The sequence below is a fragment of the Callithrix jacchus genome, chromosome 18, assembly GCF_049354715.1.
Source record: "Callithrix jacchus isolate 240 chromosome 18, calJac240_pri, whole genome shotgun sequence".
NCBI lineage: Eukaryota > Metazoa > Chordata > Mammalia > Primates > Cebidae > Callithrix > Callithrix jacchus.
The window spans coordinates 8,480,515-8,496,972 of record NC_133519.1 but is presented as its reverse complement, the minus strand read 5'-3'; the positions used below and the strand labels follow the sequence as shown (position 1 = coordinate 8,496,972).

General features: G+C 45.1%; 1 long non-coding RNA gene and 1 other non-coding gene across 3 annotated transcripts in view; one reads left to right on the top strand and one right to left on the bottom strand.

Annotated features, from left to right (window-relative positions):
- The first annotated feature begins 6,538 nt into the window (after nucleotides 1-6,538).
- On the top strand, nucleotides 6,539-6,702 carry LOC118149376 (U1 spliceosomal RNA). Its single transcript, XR_004736753.1, has one exon. It is a non-coding gene; the product is annotated as a U1 spliceosomal RNA (small nuclear RNA).
- A 6,985-nt stretch (nucleotides 6,703-13,687) lies between these two features.
- LOC103788947 (uncharacterized) overlaps nucleotides 13,688-16,458 on the bottom strand; it is a 29,560-nt gene continuing 26,789 nt past the window's right edge. For both annotated transcript variants that reach the window (XR_008477741.2, XR_013529304.1), the window contains exon 4: nucleotides 13,688-16,214. This is a non-coding gene — a long non-coding RNA (uncharacterized LOC103788947). The remainder of the gene's footprint in view (nucleotides 16,215-16,458) is intronic.

The following is a 16,458-nucleotide window of genomic DNA, read 5'->3' as shown; positions in this document are numbered from 1 at the left end:
ATAGGATGCTACTGTAACAGGTATCCTGTTATTATAAATCAAAAACTTACGGCACCTCACTCACCCAAGCCTGCCATGGCAGCAAAGATGGGTTTTATACAGAAGTGAATTACTGTCTACAGTCTCTGGGATTCCTCAGTTTGACATGTATAAGGTGCACTTGGTCCTTCTCACAGCCTCAGACGTAAGGAGGTCGGGAAAAGGACATGTGTGTCTCAGGACTAATGTCCCATGATTAACCTGGTTGATTGTATATTCAGGAAACAGGTTAACCATGTTGATTGAAACGGGTTAAAACACAACACGAGGCATCCCTGGGTGGGAATCGAACCACCAACCTTTCAGTTAACAGCCGAACACACTAACCGATTGCGCCACAGACACTATGACTACTTGTTCTACAGGTTGCTGTAGGCGCGGCACACTCACCAAACTGCCCCCAGTCCTGCTGTCCTCAGGAGGACTGAGGAGGCCTTGGAAAACCAGAGAGATTAGAGACCAGTCAGTCGCTCTGGTCACGCTGAACACCCGTGTGTTAGGAGATTCTGGAGCCAGGACAGTCGAATGGCCTTCACCCACCCTGGCCCTGGCTTGCTTCAGAAGTCCGGGAAACACCCCCATCGGGAACCTGCCCGAGCCGCCTGGTGGCCAAAGCGAAGCTGAACGCCTGCTGGGCTCCCGGGATGGCTCTTCCCATTTTTTGCGCCGCCTTCTCGAATCCTGCGCTCAGATCTCGGGCTCCACCAGGGCAGGGATGTGGTGAGGGTGGCTGGTGGGTCTTCTCTCGAGGAGCAGGGTATGGCACTCACCAGGGCCCACGACTAGGACTTCTCGAACGAATCTGTCGTCGCTTTTTGCTTTTAGTCCTTTGAAGAACGCTGAAGATAGAAATCATGAACTGTTTTCCCATGAGGAAGTTATTTTGTTTGTTTGTTTTTTGAGACAGAATTTCGCTCTTGTTACCCAGGCTGGAGTAAAATGGCGCGATCTCGGCTCACCGCAACCTCCACCTCCTGGGTTCAGGCAATTCTCCTGCCTCAGCCTCCTGAGTAGCTGGGATTACAGGCAGGCGCCATCATGCCCAGCTAATTTTTTCTATTTTTAGTAGAGACGGGGTTTCACCATGTTGACCAGGATGGTCTCGATCTCTTGACCTCATGATCCACCCGCCTCGGCCTCCCAAAGTGCTCAGATTACAGGCATGAGCCACCGCGCCTGGCGGAATGGACTTTTTAATCCCTCTAATTAGCTCCCTTAGGTCCTGCAATTGGACCCATCCTTAAGGTTATCCTTATCCCATCTGGGATTTGCATTTGGGAATGTCTGCTCAGCTGGCAAGACTCCTAGCCTGGGAGGATGATGTCTCTCCCAAATGGTCACAGCTGCCCTTCTAATTATTCCCTCTCTTCCCCAGTAAACAGAAAATTCGTGATTGACATCATCTCAGCCCAAGTATAAAAATTGAGTCCTAAAAATTGGGGCCAGGCATGGTGTCTCACACCTGTAATCCCAGCACTTTGGAAGGCCTAAGCAGGTGGATCTGTTGGGGTCTGGCACATCTGCCAGGGGGCTACCGACCTGCTGGAGTCCCTGAGACCACCAACATAGATGTCTCCTTCAACCTGAGAGAGAGAGTGCGTGGAAGTGAAAGAAAAAAGTAAAGCGGAGTCTGGAGGTCTACGTAAGTTAAGGTCAAAACGCAGCAAATTTATTCTTGTGGGTTACAGCTTTTATACCTTTTTTCTTGTTGCATTTACTTTATCTCAGCAGAAAAGGGGTAAACAGAAAGGAAATAGAAACTCCATAAAAATAGTTATCAGGGGCTTGTGATAACCGCTCACAAAGCAGTTTAAGGGGGCTTGTGATAATAGTTTACAAAGCAGTTTGTTTTTCAAAGATACACAGTGCAAGCAAACAATGGTGCCCTTAAGGTGGCTTGTTAATCCTGTTTTCCATCAGGAGTTAGATCAAAGGCTTAGCTCCAGGGAAAATATGGGCAGGGGTCTCTTGTCCCTCTCAGGCATCTCATTGCAGCAAGTTTATTGCTTACACAGAGACTGATGCGGACATGAAAGCAGACAGCACAATGTCCTCATAAACCGCAGACCTTTGCTTTGTATTCTGTTTTCACCTCAGTGACTCAGCCTGCTGCCTTTGTCTCAGCTCGACAGCCCTCGAGAGTGGGGAGTGCAGATAGGTCCAGCAGCCAAGATGGGGCGAGTCACACTAACTGTCTCAAGCCCTTGGCGCAAACACTGCACAGGATCAGTTGAGGTTCGGAATTTGAGACCAGCCTGGCCAACGTGGTGAATCCCCATCTCTACTAAAAATTCAAATATTAGGCAGGCGTGGTGATGGGTGCCTGTAATTCCAGCTACTCAGGGGCTGAGTCAGTAGAATCGCTTGAACCCGGGAGGCAGAGGTTGCAGTGAGCCAGGATGGCGCCATTGCACTCCAGCCTGGGTGACAGAGTGAGATTCCATCTCAAAAAAAAAGAAAAATTGATCGAGCTACTCTGCTAAACCGAGGGGATCTTTTAAGAGTGGCCTCATTTCCTTTTTGAAATTCCTAACCTCAGTGCTTGTTGAAGATGCACTCACAAATTCACCTTCTGCAGTCCCATAAGGACTTCTCTAAGAGGGTACTTGTTGAACACCTGCTGTTTAGCAAAATTAAGGAAATTCTCAATGTCCTTCTTACATTTCTCTAATTCTTTCCTCCAGTTTGGATAAGAATTTAAGAGAGCATTGGGTTTAGCTCCTTCCAGACCCCCAGATTCCTCTTCCTCTTGCCTTTCTATTGCCCCGATCTCCCTGTCCTCTACTTTGTGAGAAGCATGGAGGGGCAAGCGCGTTACGGGATCCCAGGGCTTTTCACTGGCCAAGGGCTCTTTACTATGTCTCTGTTTTGTTTTGTTTGCAATGGAGTTTTGCTCGTGTCACCCAAGCTGGAGTGCAATGGCATGATCTCAGCTCACTGCAACTTCCATCTCCTGGGTTCAAGCGATTTTCCTGCCACAGCCTCCCAAGTAGCTGGGATTACAGACATGCACCACCACGCCCAGCTAATTGTTGTATTTTTAGTAGAGATGGGGTTTCACCATGTTGGCCAGGCTGATCTTGAACTCCTGACCTCAGGTGATCCACCTGCCTCAGCCTCACAAAGTGCTGGAATTACAGGTGTAAGCCACCACGCCCAGCCTACTATGCTCTTTTTCTTTCTCCTTAAGGGGGAACCTACGGATGAATTTACTAATCCAACAAAGAGCATAACCCATCTTCTCTTGTGAGGATGGGCTTTTATCATTCACATGGAGAATTAAACATTGGCACACCCAATCCTCATCAGAGTCAAACTTGGGCCAAAAGACCGAAAGCTGGCTGGGTGCGGTGGATCACACCTGTAATCCTAGCACTTTGGGAGGCCGAGGCAGGTGGATCATGAGGTCAGGAGATCGAGACCATCCTGACTAATACAGTGAAATCCCATCTCTACTTAAAAAAAAAAATTAGCCAGGCAGGGTGGCAGGTGCCTGTAGTCCCAGCTGCTCAGGAGGCTGAGGCAGGAGGATCACTTGAACTCAGGAAGTGGAGGTTGCAGTGAGCCATTGCACTCCAGCCTGGGTGACAGAGTAAGACTCTGTCTCAAATGATAATAATAAATATAAAAAACAAAAAAAGACTGAAAGCTGACAAACAGGCTCTTTGGGTCAGATAAAACAGCAATACTTTATCATTTTTGCTTTTCCTTGTCCCTGTGTCCCTGGTTTGAAAAGTATCTCTTCAAACCTGCAACATTCTCCCCAATGGACTATCTGAGAGAATGTCCAGTGGGTCTTTTTCATTTCCTCTTTCCTTTGTTCCCTAGGCCTAGAATCCCTGTTCTCCATTCTTGGTTAGTCTATGTCTGAGCTTTCCCCATGTACTCAGCCTTCCTTACTGAAGGTGTCTTGTATACCCCAAGACCTCCGAAAATGCCCAACCACCAAGGCAGTACTTACAGTCCCACTTTCCTTGGCTTGTGCATGAGGCTGTCTGGTTGTTGCAGTGCCTGCTTTTCTCCCTGTGTCACTTCTGCTGTCTCCTGAATAACAGTTTTCAGTCTGTCATGGCTACTGCGGGGACCTGGGACCCCTGGACAAAGCAGACCACATGAATCAAGTGGGACGCATCTCCCCTCTTGGCCAGAGTCTCTCTCTACTCAGGCACAGAGATTTCCATATGGGCCACCAGGTTATGAGAAACAAACTCACTCCTCCAAAGCCAAAGAATGGACTCAGAGACCTGGAGAACAGTAAAAGTAAGATTTTTTTCCTCCTTTTTTTAAAAGATGGGGTTTCACCATGTTGGCCAGGCTGGTCTTGAACTCCTGACCTCAGGTGATCCACCTACCTCGGCCTGCCAAAGTGCTAGGATTACAGGTATGAGCCACCGTGCCCAGCCCTTTTTTTTTTTTTTTTTTTTTTGAGACAGAGTTCTGCTCTGGTTGTCCAGGCTAGAATGCAATGACATGATCTTGGTTCACCACAAACTCCGCCTCCTGGGTTCAAGTGATTCTCCTGCTTCAGCCTCCTGAGTAGCTGGGATTACAGGCATGTGTCACCAGGCCGGGCTAATTTTTGTATTTTTACTAGAGATGGGGTTTTCCATGTCAGGCTGATCTTGAACTCCTGACTGATCTCAAACTGCTGCAGCCTCCCCAGTAGCTGGGATTACAGGTGATCCATCCGCCTCGGCCTCCCAAAGTGCTGGGATTACAGGTGTAAGCCACCATGCCTCACCCATACTTTACTATGGAAACAAATTTTTTGTGTACAGAATAAAATTTTTAAAAATGGACAGTTAATAGTGTCAAAGATAGTGAAAATATGAAACCAGAACTACTTATAAGAAAGGAGCACTTGGCTAGGCGTGGTGGCTCAAGCCTGTAATCCCAGCACTTTGAGAGGCTGAGGCAGGCAGATCTCCTGAGGTCAGGAGTTCAGGAGTTTGAGACCAGTCTGGGCAATGTGGTGAAACTCAGTGTCTACCAAAAATGCAAAAATTAGCTGGCCATGGTGGCAGGTGCCTGTAATCCCAGCTACTTGGGAGGCCAAGGTAGGAGAATTGCTTAAACCCAGAAGACGGAAGTTGCAGTGAGCAGAGATCGTGACACTGCACTCCAGCCTGGTTGACAGAGCAAGACTGAGAAAGAAGGAGAGAGAGAGGGAGAGAGAGAAATAAAAGAGAAAGAAAAAGAAAAAGGAAAGAAAGAAAGAGGCCGGGCGCGGCGGCTCACACCTGTAATCCCAGCACTTTGGGAAGCCAAGGTGGGTGGATCACCTGAGGTCAGGAGTTCAAGCCAGCCTGGCCATCGTGGTGAAACCCCATCAGAAAAGAAAGAAAGGAAGAAAGAAAGAAAAGAAAGTCCAAGGTCCAAACACGATTAGCATGCATTTCAGAAAGAGGATAGAAAAATATCAGTACAATAATTCAAAAACACTTTCCATACCAATAGATTGAAACTACCGTTAATTAAAGTATTGAATAATGATATTGAACTTTCAAGAAGAGAACAGATATCCCTGCCAGCCTTGATATTCAATGCTTTTGAGGGGAGGGGGGAAGTGTTTTTGGTTTTTTTGGAGACAGTGTCACCTTTTGTCACTCAGACTGGAGTGCAGTGACCTGTAAAGCGTTTTTATTTTTTTTGAGATGGACTGTCACTCTGTCTCCCAGGCTGTAGTGCAATGGCACGATCTTGGCTCACTGCAACCTCCACCTCCCGGGTTCTAGCGATTCTCCTACCTCAGCCTCCCTAGTAGCTGGGATTACAGGCACGTGCCACCACGCCCGGCTAATTTTTGTGTTTTTAGTAGAGACGGGGTTTCTCCATGTTGGCCAGGCTGGTCTCAAACTCCTGACCACGTGATCCGCCCGCCTCGGCCTCCCAAAGTGCTGAAATTACAAGCGTGAGCCACCGCGCCCGGCCTTTTTAATGCGTTTAACAGATATACATATAGCGCCACATCACAAAGATAACCAGGTTTGAAAGGAATTGGTTTCCTTTGGAATCCTAAACGTTCTACTCTGCTCTTTGAAAGCCATTATTTGAAGAAGGGTGCATGGGCTTCCAGCTGGCCGCCAAAGGCGATCTCCACAGGACACAAATTAAATACTCGCTTCTTGCGGGGAGACAAGGGGCGGGGACAGGAGAGAAAGGAGGGAGGGGCCGACGTCACTTCCCCGCCAGCTCTGACAGCGGGTTGGTCGGCTGAGTGGCGGAGCAGAAGGGGACTGGGGAGGCGCTGTCGGTGACATCACGGAGAGGGCGACTTCTATGTAGATGAGGCAGCGCAGGGGCTGCTGCTTGGACACCAGCTGCTCCCCGACGAAGGAGTTCCTAGCTGTGGGAGTGAGTCCAGGACCGCTGGTCGGACCCGAGATCCCAGCTGTGTGTCCGGGCTAGGAGGGCTGGGGGTGCGGTGCCCGCGGCGAGTGACCGTGCGTGTAAAGGGTGAGGCGTATGAGGCTGTGTCAGAGCGGGGCAGAGTAGTCTCATACTTACCTGGCAGGGGAGATACCATGATCACGAAGGTGGTTTTCCCAGGGCGAGGCTTATCCATTGCACTCCGGATGTGCTGACCCCTGCGATTTCCCCAAATGTGGGAAACTCGACTGCATAATTTGTGGTAGTGGGGGACTGCGTTCGCGCTTTCCCCTGACTCTTGATGTTTCAAAAATAAGATTGTGTTTACTCCGGAAACTGGAAGTGCTTGTAAAATACTAGTGAAGAGTAAGTAGAAAGCTTATTTCTGTTTGGCGGTTCCCTTGAGACCAAGAACGTTGTTAGAGAGTAGTTCTCAGGCGTGGAATCTCAGCACCCACCTCGGCCTCCCAAAATGTTGGGATTACTTCGTCTGGCCTGTTTACAGGTTTTACGGGCACATTAGTTCAATTGCAGTTAATGTATATTACGTTTGGCCCAAGACAATTGTCTTTATTTTCCACTGTGGCCCAAGGAAGCCAAAAGATAGACAACCCTGCTTTAAAGGGTTTGATTCATGGTCCAGATTGGATTTTTTAAAAAGTGTTTTCCTGAAGCACCTTAAAGCTTTCCTAATAATATTGGAACTTAAAACCGGTTGGATGTAACAAAACCCAGCTGGAATCCAACTTCTAATCTTAATAATGTTAGATCAAGTAGCATAATACCCAGGGTGAGGGAAGCTGAAGATCATGCCTGCACTATTAAAACACCCAGTGGACTGACCTTCCCTTCCTCGTATACAAAAGAGTATAACAGCCGCTTCAATTCTATCTTCTAAGCATCTCCTGTGTAGCCCAGGCTAACCCAGAGCTATCTAAATAAAGATGGCAATTCTGGGAAATGTGCATTCAGCTTAGTAAAACTGACACATTACAAATCCACCACAGGTCACGTCCTTTTTTTTTTTTTTTTTTTTTTGAGACTGAGTTTCGCTCTTGTTACCCAGGCTGGAGTGCAATGGCGCGATCTCGGCTCACCTCAACCTCTGCCTCCTGGGTTCAAGCAATTCTCCTGCCTCAGCCTCCTGAGTAGCTGGGATTACAGGCACGCGCCACCATGCCCAGCTAATTTTTTGTATTTTTAGTACAGACAGGGTTTCATCATGTTGACCAGGATGGTCTCGATCTCTTGACCTCGTGATCCACCCGCCTCGGCCTCCCAAAGTGCTGGGATTACAGGCATGAGCCACCGCACCCAGCCCACAGGTCACTTCTTAATGTGGCATCAATGTACACCTTCCTCCTCCTCCTTCTCTTTTCCTCTTCTTTCTCCTCCTTTTTCCTCCTTGTAAAACCATATTAAAGTTCAAATAAAGACAATAGGAAAATCATACTTTTTCTCATTCAATGAAAATATGCCAACCATTTCCCCAACAGGATAAAGTCTTTTACTTGTCTTTGAATGACGTTCACTCCATTTTTACTCAGATCACATTCCATACTTTGTTATTCTGTAATCTAAATATTGAGGTTTTTTAAAAGTTGATTATTAACGAATGTGCTAGGTAGGGTGATGGAAGAGGAGAATTCTCAAGGAAAATATTGTAGAAAAAAATTGATTTGCAGTAGCTTTGTAGAAAAAATATTGGTGAATATATACTCGTGTATGCATCCCAAAATGATGAAGACATAACTGTTACAAGGCCTCTTTTCTGCAACTGTCACAGGCCCTACCTGGTATTTGTAGCCATCTGCACATGTGGCTGCTCACAGACATTTCCTTTGGGCCTGGGCCGGTGGACATCAGCATGGGAAGTACCAGAATCCGCGGTACCCCCCACCACACCATCTTCGGGTCTCCAGAAGTGGTATCCACCATGCAGGGATGTTTGCTGAATTCTAAACCAGCTCTGGGAATACAAGAACAGGTGCCTTTGAGAAACATTTCAGGTCTCCATATTCCAGACTTCCTAGTAAGACTAAATGCTTAATGTCCATACAGGAATTCTTGTTTCTCCTAAAATCCTGTGGTGGAATGCCTTCCTTCACCAAGCATTTATTGGGCGCCTGCTGGGTGCCAGGATGGCTCTGGGATCAGCAAATCAGTTTAAAATGTGAACAACTCATGCCTTTGTGGTGCAAATGGTTAGTGCGTTTGGCTGTTAGCTGAAAGGTTGGTGGTCCAAGCCCACTCAGGAACAGTACATTTTACTCTGGCAAGATTCAGGCTTTTTGTTGAAAGACTTTAATCGTGGGACTCCTCCGGACCTTTACTAGCTTTAAATCCGATGCCAAAATACGCTGCCCAAAGAGTCAAGTTCCATGGAAGTTCCTAAAAAGAGGAATATTTCGGCAAAAGTAATTTTTCAATAGAGCCTGTGCCTGGGGCTTCAGAGCTTACCCCAGAGCCACTGCATACATTTTATCACTTCCTGAAGCTGGGTTTTACAACTGCACATTCCTGAAAATCTAAAACCCCCAATAATTGAAAACAAGAAAATCCTAGTCTTCACTTGTGGTGAAGCATCAATTTCTGGGTTGAAATCTTGGTTTGTTCACAATGCAATTTTTAAAACGTTACTGAACTTTCTGTACCTCAATTTCTTTGTCTATAAAAAAGGGCAAAAAAAAAAAAAAAGTGCTTCCCTTGGCCAGGCGTGGTGGCTCACACCTGTAATTGCAGCACTTTGGGAGGATGAGGCAGGCAGATCATCTGAATTTAGGAGTTTGAGACCAGCCTGGCCAACATGGTGAAACCCCATCTCTACTAAAAATACAGAAATTAGCCTGTAATTCCAACTACTCATGAGGCTGAGGCAGGAAGAATTGCTTGAACCCGAAGGCAGAGGTTGCAGTGAGCCAAGATTGTGCCACTGCACTCCAGCCTGGATGACAGAGCAAGACTCTATCTCAAACATAATAATAATAATAATAATAATAAATAAACAGTGCTTCCCTCATGGATTAATCTAACATTTGCAGATCCAAAAGTATGTGAGACAGGTCTCTATAAATTTAGAAAGTTTACTTTGCAAGGTTAAGGAGGCACCCATGACACAGCTTCAGGAGGTCCTGGCAACATGTGCCAGAGGTAGTCAGGTACTGCTTGCTTTTATTCATTTTAAGGAGACAGAATACGTCGATCAATACATGTACAATTTACAATACTTCAATCTGGAAGGGCAGGACAACTCACAGTGTGGGGGGCTTCCAGATCTTAGGCAGATTTAACATTTTTCTCATTGGGCATTGGTTGAAGGAGTTATTATTCCAAAAGGGAATTTCAGGGTTAGATAGGGGGTTGTAGAGACCAAGGTTTTATCATGCAGATGAACCCTCCAGGTAGCAGGCTTCAGAGACAATAGATTGTAAATGTTTCCTATCAGACTTAAGGTCTGTGTTCATATTAATGCTGGTTGCCTTCTCCTGAGTTCCAAAGGAGGGTATAACAAGGCCTGTCCAACTGCTCCTTCCCATCATGGCCTGAACTAGTTTTTCAGGTTAACTTTGGAATGCCCTTGACCTAGAGGAGGGGTCCATTCAGATGGTTGAGGGGGGGCCCTTAGAATTTTATTTTTGCTTTACACACTTGATGAGAAATACTCATAAAGCATTTGAGCACCTAATAAATGTTTATTAAACATTAGCTGCTATAAATGAGCACCTAATAAATGTTTATTAAACATTAGCTGCTGTAATTATTTTCAATGACATCATCATCACTACTTTCATATTTTACCTCAGCCTTTTAAATAACTGCTTATGTTTTTATGGTATGGATGAACCAGTGTATATTTAAATGGCCACAAAATGTGTCTAATGCTTATTCTTATAAATAATTATTCAGAGGCCAGGTGCAGTGGCTCATGCCCATAATCCCATTACTTTGGGAGGCTGAGGTAGACAGATCACCTGAGGTCAGGAGTTCAAGACCAGCCTGGCCAACATGGTGAAACTCCAACTCTACTAAAAAGACAAATTAGCCAGGCATGGTTGTGGGCACCTGTACTCCCAGCTACTTGGGAAGCTGAAGCAGGAAAATCACTTGAACCCAGGAAGTAGAAGCTGCAGTGAGCCGAGATTGTGCCACTGCACTCTAGCCCGGGTGACAGAATAAGACTCCCTCTCAAAAATAAAATAATAATAATAATTATTGTTCAGAGAACATCCTTCTACAAATATCCTTCATTATTTGTGCAAGGATTTCTTAAAACAGATTTCTAGAAATGGACTTCCTTGTCAAAGTATTTGTGCCTTTCCAATTTTTCTAATTGGTCCTTGACTTCTAAAGAAGTTGTACCTAGTCATATTTCCGCATTCTAAGAGAATCCTCCTTTCTTGGCAACATTATCTGACATTTAATAGCAGCCCAAACCTCACTTTTGTTTGGGGAATGTTATTGCTAGCTGGTCTCACACACAGCCCTGAATCTTATATGTAAGAAGCTGGGGCCACACTGTCCTCCTTGGCTCTCCTGACCCTGAAAATTCTGGGAAAGTGATTCACAGGAGAGACTTGAAGTTGGATTCACCTGGCTGTAAAAGTGCTGATTCCCACTGTTCCTGTGACAGAGAGCCCAGTCTTCAGCTGCTGAAAAAGAACTCAGACCTCACCCTCCAGAGTGGGGCCTTTAAGTTGGCTCAGAGTTGGTCCTTGGCCAAATAAATATTGAAAAGGGGAGATTTTAAATTTTCATCTAATTGAGACTTTATGTTATGGATCTTTTTCTTATTTTATTGTGGCAACAAGAGGAGAGTGTGCATCCTTAGGTCTTTATTGTTGAAACTTACTAATACTCATACTCTTGTGGAATTGTTTGGTCTATGCTGGCACATGGTGCTTGCTATGAAACACACTCTGTGAGCTGGGAGGCTAGTAGCTAAAGGAAACATCACAAGAAACAGAAATAGGAGTTGAGTCCAGCGTCTCTCCTGCTCTGCAAAATTCTGCTGCAGTGGTCCCTATACCTATTGCTATAGCACCCCCAAATTTTCTTTAAAGCTAAGAAAATAGGAATAGAGGATAGATTCTCAAACAGATATACCTAGAGCTAAGGTATAAGTCTTATTTTGATTCCTTCAGAGGTTTGGATGTCTTCATCATCGCAGGCTTCTGTAACAAAATGCCATCTACTGGGTGGCTTAAATATTCATTGCCCACAGTCTGGAAGCTGGGATGTCCAAGAGTAAGGTCCCAGAAGGTTTGGTTCCTGGTGAGAGCCCTTTTCCTGGCTTCTAGATAGCAATTTCTCACTGAATCCTCTCAAGGCAGAGAGAAGAATCTCTGGTATCTCTTCCTCTCCTTGTAAGTGCACTAATCCCATCATGGGGGCTCCACCCCAATGACCTTATCTAAAACTATTTACTTCCCAAAGGCCTTACCTCTGAATACCATCACCTTGGGTATCAGAGCTTCAATGAATGAATTTGAGTCGGATGGACACAAATATTTAGCCAAAACAGGTGGCAACATAAAGAGACATTCCTCAAGAGTCTACAGTGTCCTTCAGAGTGACCAGATTGCAAGGACTTGAGAATGGCCATGGGAAGGTGGGAGCAGGACTTGTCCTGCAGTTCTCTAACCATTTTCCTCCTGGAGGGACTGGGGTATGGGAGGAAAAAGAGAATATCAAGGGATTACAGAAAAGCAAGTGAAGTAAGAAAACTCACATCTCTACTCAAGCTCCCATTTCCCAAAGGCAGAAAAAATACTAACCTGGCTGTTCTTATCTTCCTTTTTTTTTTTTTTTTTTTGAGATGGAGTTTCGCTCTTGTTACCCAGGCTGGAGTGCAATGGCGCGATCTCGGCTCACCGCAACCTCCGCCTCCTGGGTTCAGGCAATTCTCCTGCCTCAGCCTCCTGAGTAGCTGGGATTACAGGCACGCGCGACCATGCCCAGCGAATTTTTTGTATTTTTAGTAGAGACGGGGTTTCACCTCGTTGGCCAGGATGGTCTCGATCTCTTGACCTCGTGATCCACCCGCCTCGGCCTCCCAAAGTGCTGGGATTACAGGCGTGAGCCACCATGCCCGGCCCTATTTTCTTCTTCTTACAAGAAGTATGGCTTTATTACTTTTATAACAAAGTAATTACTCCCTTTATCACTTTATATTAAAAACCTCAGACAAACCGGGCTATTTTCACCAGCTGTAACTCAAACTTAACCATAGGCTGCTGAAGACACAGGGCAGGTTGCTAACATATAATCACAACTTGTCCCTGGAGAGTTTAGGCCTGGCCCAGTCTACTGATTTAAATGTTAACCTCAGGCTGAGTACAGTGGCTCAAGCCTGTAATCCCAGCAGTTTGGGAGGTCAAAGTGGACGGATCACAAAGTCAGGAGTTCAAGACCAGTTGGGCCAACATGGTGAAACCCCATCTCTACTAAAAATACAAAACTTAGCAGGGCATGGTGGCAGGCACCCACAGTCCCAGCTACTTGGGAAGCTGAGGCAGAAGAATTGCTAGAACCCAGGAAACAGAGGTTGCAGTGAGCCGAGATTACACCATTGCACTCCAGCCTAGGAAACATGAGCATAACTCCATTTCACTCAGTCAATCAATCAGTAGACTGAGGGCAAAGTACCCTCAATAATGTGGCTGGGCCTCATCCATTCAGTTGAAGATCATAAGAGAAAAATGGAAGAGGATATTTGGCCTCCAAACTGCCTTCAGACTCAAGCTACAACATCAGCTTTTCCCAAGTCTTCAGCCTGCTGGTCTACTCTGCAGATTCTGGATTTGTCAGCCTCCTCAATCACGTGAGCCAGCTCCTTAAAATCAATCAATCTGGCCAGGCATGGTGGCTCACGCCTGTAATCACAACACTCTGGGAGGCCTGGGTGGGCATATCACAAGATCAGGAGATCGATACCATACTGGCTAACATGATGAAACCCCATCTATACTAAAAATACAAAAAAAATAATAATTAGCCCGTGCATGGTGGCACATGCTTGTAGTCTCAGCTAGTCAGGAGGCAGAGGTTGCAATGAGCCAAGATCCTGCCACTGACTGCACTCCAGCCTGGGAGACAGAGCGAGACTCCATCTCAAAAGAAAAAACTTAAATATTTTTCTCTTTGTCTCTTTGTCTCTGTACGTTTCTCCAGAGAAATCTAATACACCAACATATTTGTATCATAATTTTGAAGAGATCAATAATTCTATTAATGCACTACATTATTGTTATATATTGTATTATATATTACAGTAATGAGGAATGTTGCATCAATATATTTTAATATATCATTTATATAATTACAAACATCATTTTAAATTTTGTTAACAGATGAGTCACATTATTTAATGTGATTAAGTGATTTTTTTTGTACAGCATTTACCCTGGCGACAATCTTATTTTTCCATTTGGCTAGTTGTCCATATATTTATTACATGATCCAATTTCTCCCCAGTTCTGCGAATCTCCCCTCAACACACAGAAACACACATCGTTTTGGTTGGTTCGCTTGCTTGTATGCTTGTTCAGAAACTTTTTCCTGCGCTTTCCTACCTACTCCACTCGAAGGCCCGCTCTTCAGGCTCATCCCACAGCTGTCATAATATTATTTCTGTTTGCTGTATCATCTTGGGCTTTCCATTATGTCTCTCTTTTGTTAGATCCCGTGTCATGGGTCTCAGGGGGTTCGTTCTTCACTCACTTCTCCCTTTTGATGATGCATATCCTCCAAAACCTTCTATAAAGTTGTTGTCTTAGAAATAAATTTTTTGAGACGCCGCATGTTGAAAATGTCTATTATACCCATACACTTAATTGATATTTTACTATATACATATATAAAGAGTTAGGTTGAAATAATTTCTCTCTCAATTTTCAAAGACACTGCTCCTTTTTTTCAGACAGTCTCACCTCATTCTGTTGCCCAGGCTGGAGTGCAGAGGTGTGATCTCGGCTCACTGCAACCTCCACCTCCCAGGTTCAAGCGATTCCCCTGCCTCAGGCTCCTGAGTAGCTGGGATTACAGGCACACGCCACCACACCCAGCTAATTCTTTTATTTTTAGTAGAGACAGGGTTTTGTCATGTTGGCCAAGCTGGTTTCAAACTCCTAACATCAAGTGATCCGCACCCCTCAGCCTCGCCAAGTGCTGGGATTATAGGCATGAGCCACCGTGCCTGGCCCTTGTTGTTTTGTATTTTCCATAGTCGCTTCTGAGAAAGAAAAAAGTAACCTTTGTCCTCCACTCTCAGCTTAGAGCTGGTCTGACAAACACCTAGGCCATGATGTTCTCCAGTTGAAACTAAAAAATTTCACATCGATAACAAAGTCACTCTCTAACCGAGATAAAAGAAAGACTATTTCACAATCATATTTGAGCACAAACAGAACACTGTTCAAACCATAATGTGATTAAGCATCCCCTTTCCCAACTACTAATAGTGACTATTTATTCTTTTTCTATCTCTAAAAAAAAATTAATATGCAGGGCATAGTGGTATGTGCCTATAGCCACAGCTATTCAGGAGGCTGGGGTAGGAGGATCATTTAAGCCCAGGAGTTGGAGGCAGCAGTGAATGTGATTGTGCCACTGCACTCCAGCCTGGGTGACAAAGCGTCCAGGAGGGAGAGCCCTGACCTAGCCACAAGAATCCCTTCTCTATTGGGCATCTCGGCTCTGCTCTGGCTAGAGACTTCAGGGGCCGGAATAGTCACCTTTCCTAGTGCATCTCCAACACGCCGGACCAGCTCTAAGTCCTGGTTTCTCTGCTTTTATTTATTTATTTTTTTGAGATGGAGTCTCTGTCACCCAGGCTGCAGTGCAGGGGCATCATCTCAGCTCACTGAAACCTCTGCTTCCTGGGTTCAAGTGAACCTCCTGCCTCAGCCTCCTGAGTAGGGATCACAGGCATGGCCCACCATGCTTGGCTTAGTTTTGCATTGACTGTTGATTCTTTACCAATTGTGTGTTTAGTGCTGCAACCATTCCTCCACTTTCTAGATTAAAATATCAAGATTCCCAAAGGCAGAACTGTCCCACAGTTTCCCCATAGAGTTTGCCGTCTCCTTTGTTTCAATGATCCAGGTTTGACTATAGGTTTGTTCCTGATGGTTATAAACTGGGGGGCATCAACACTGCAGAGAAGAGGATGCCATTCTGAGTCTTTGTTACTTGCCTTAAACTGTTCTCCCTTTTCCCTTCCAAAAGTTTATAGAATCTTCTACCTGTTCCTGCTGTTTTGAAACTTCATGATCTATTTTCATCTACCATGCTGGGTACTCAGAGTGCTCTTTCAATATAGTAATTTCTATTTTGGAGGTATCATTCCAAAGATGTTTGTGCATCTACAATTAAAGGTATATGTTTATTTCCCACAACTACCATCACCCTTTTGATACACTTTTGCTGCATAAATCATCCCAAGCTTTCTGACTTAGAATAACAGTAATCTGTTATTTTCAGTGATTCCGTGAGTTGGCTTGGAAGGTCCAAGGCGATTCATTTGGGGTTGGATGGTCTAGGATGGCCTCACTCACACATCTGGGTACAGCTGGATTGGCTGGAACGATGGGGTGCATGAACCCTTTACTTCATGTGATCTCTCCAGCAGGCTGGCTGGAGATTATGGTCTCAGGGTTTCAAACGAAGGAAGAAGCAGATAATCCCCACCCATGCGCAAGCCTCTCTTCTGTCAGGTTCTCGAAGGCACCATTTTCCCAAAGCAAGTCACACAGCCAATCCCAGATTCAAACAGAGGAGAAATAGGCTCCATTTCTTGATGAAAGAAGCTGCAATATATAACAACTAGTTTTTTCAATCTAGCACAGTGTACCACCACTGGTTTCCTCGTTTTTCTTTATGGCTAGCTGAACTGTATTTAATTGTGTGGTTTTGCTGTCACTACCTCCAAACTATTGGACGTTTAGAGAGTTTCCACTGTTTTTCTATTAATAGGAAAATGCTTCATGAATAATCTTACACATACTCAATTTCATGCGTGAGGTATAGCTATAGGAAAAGTTTCTAAATGTG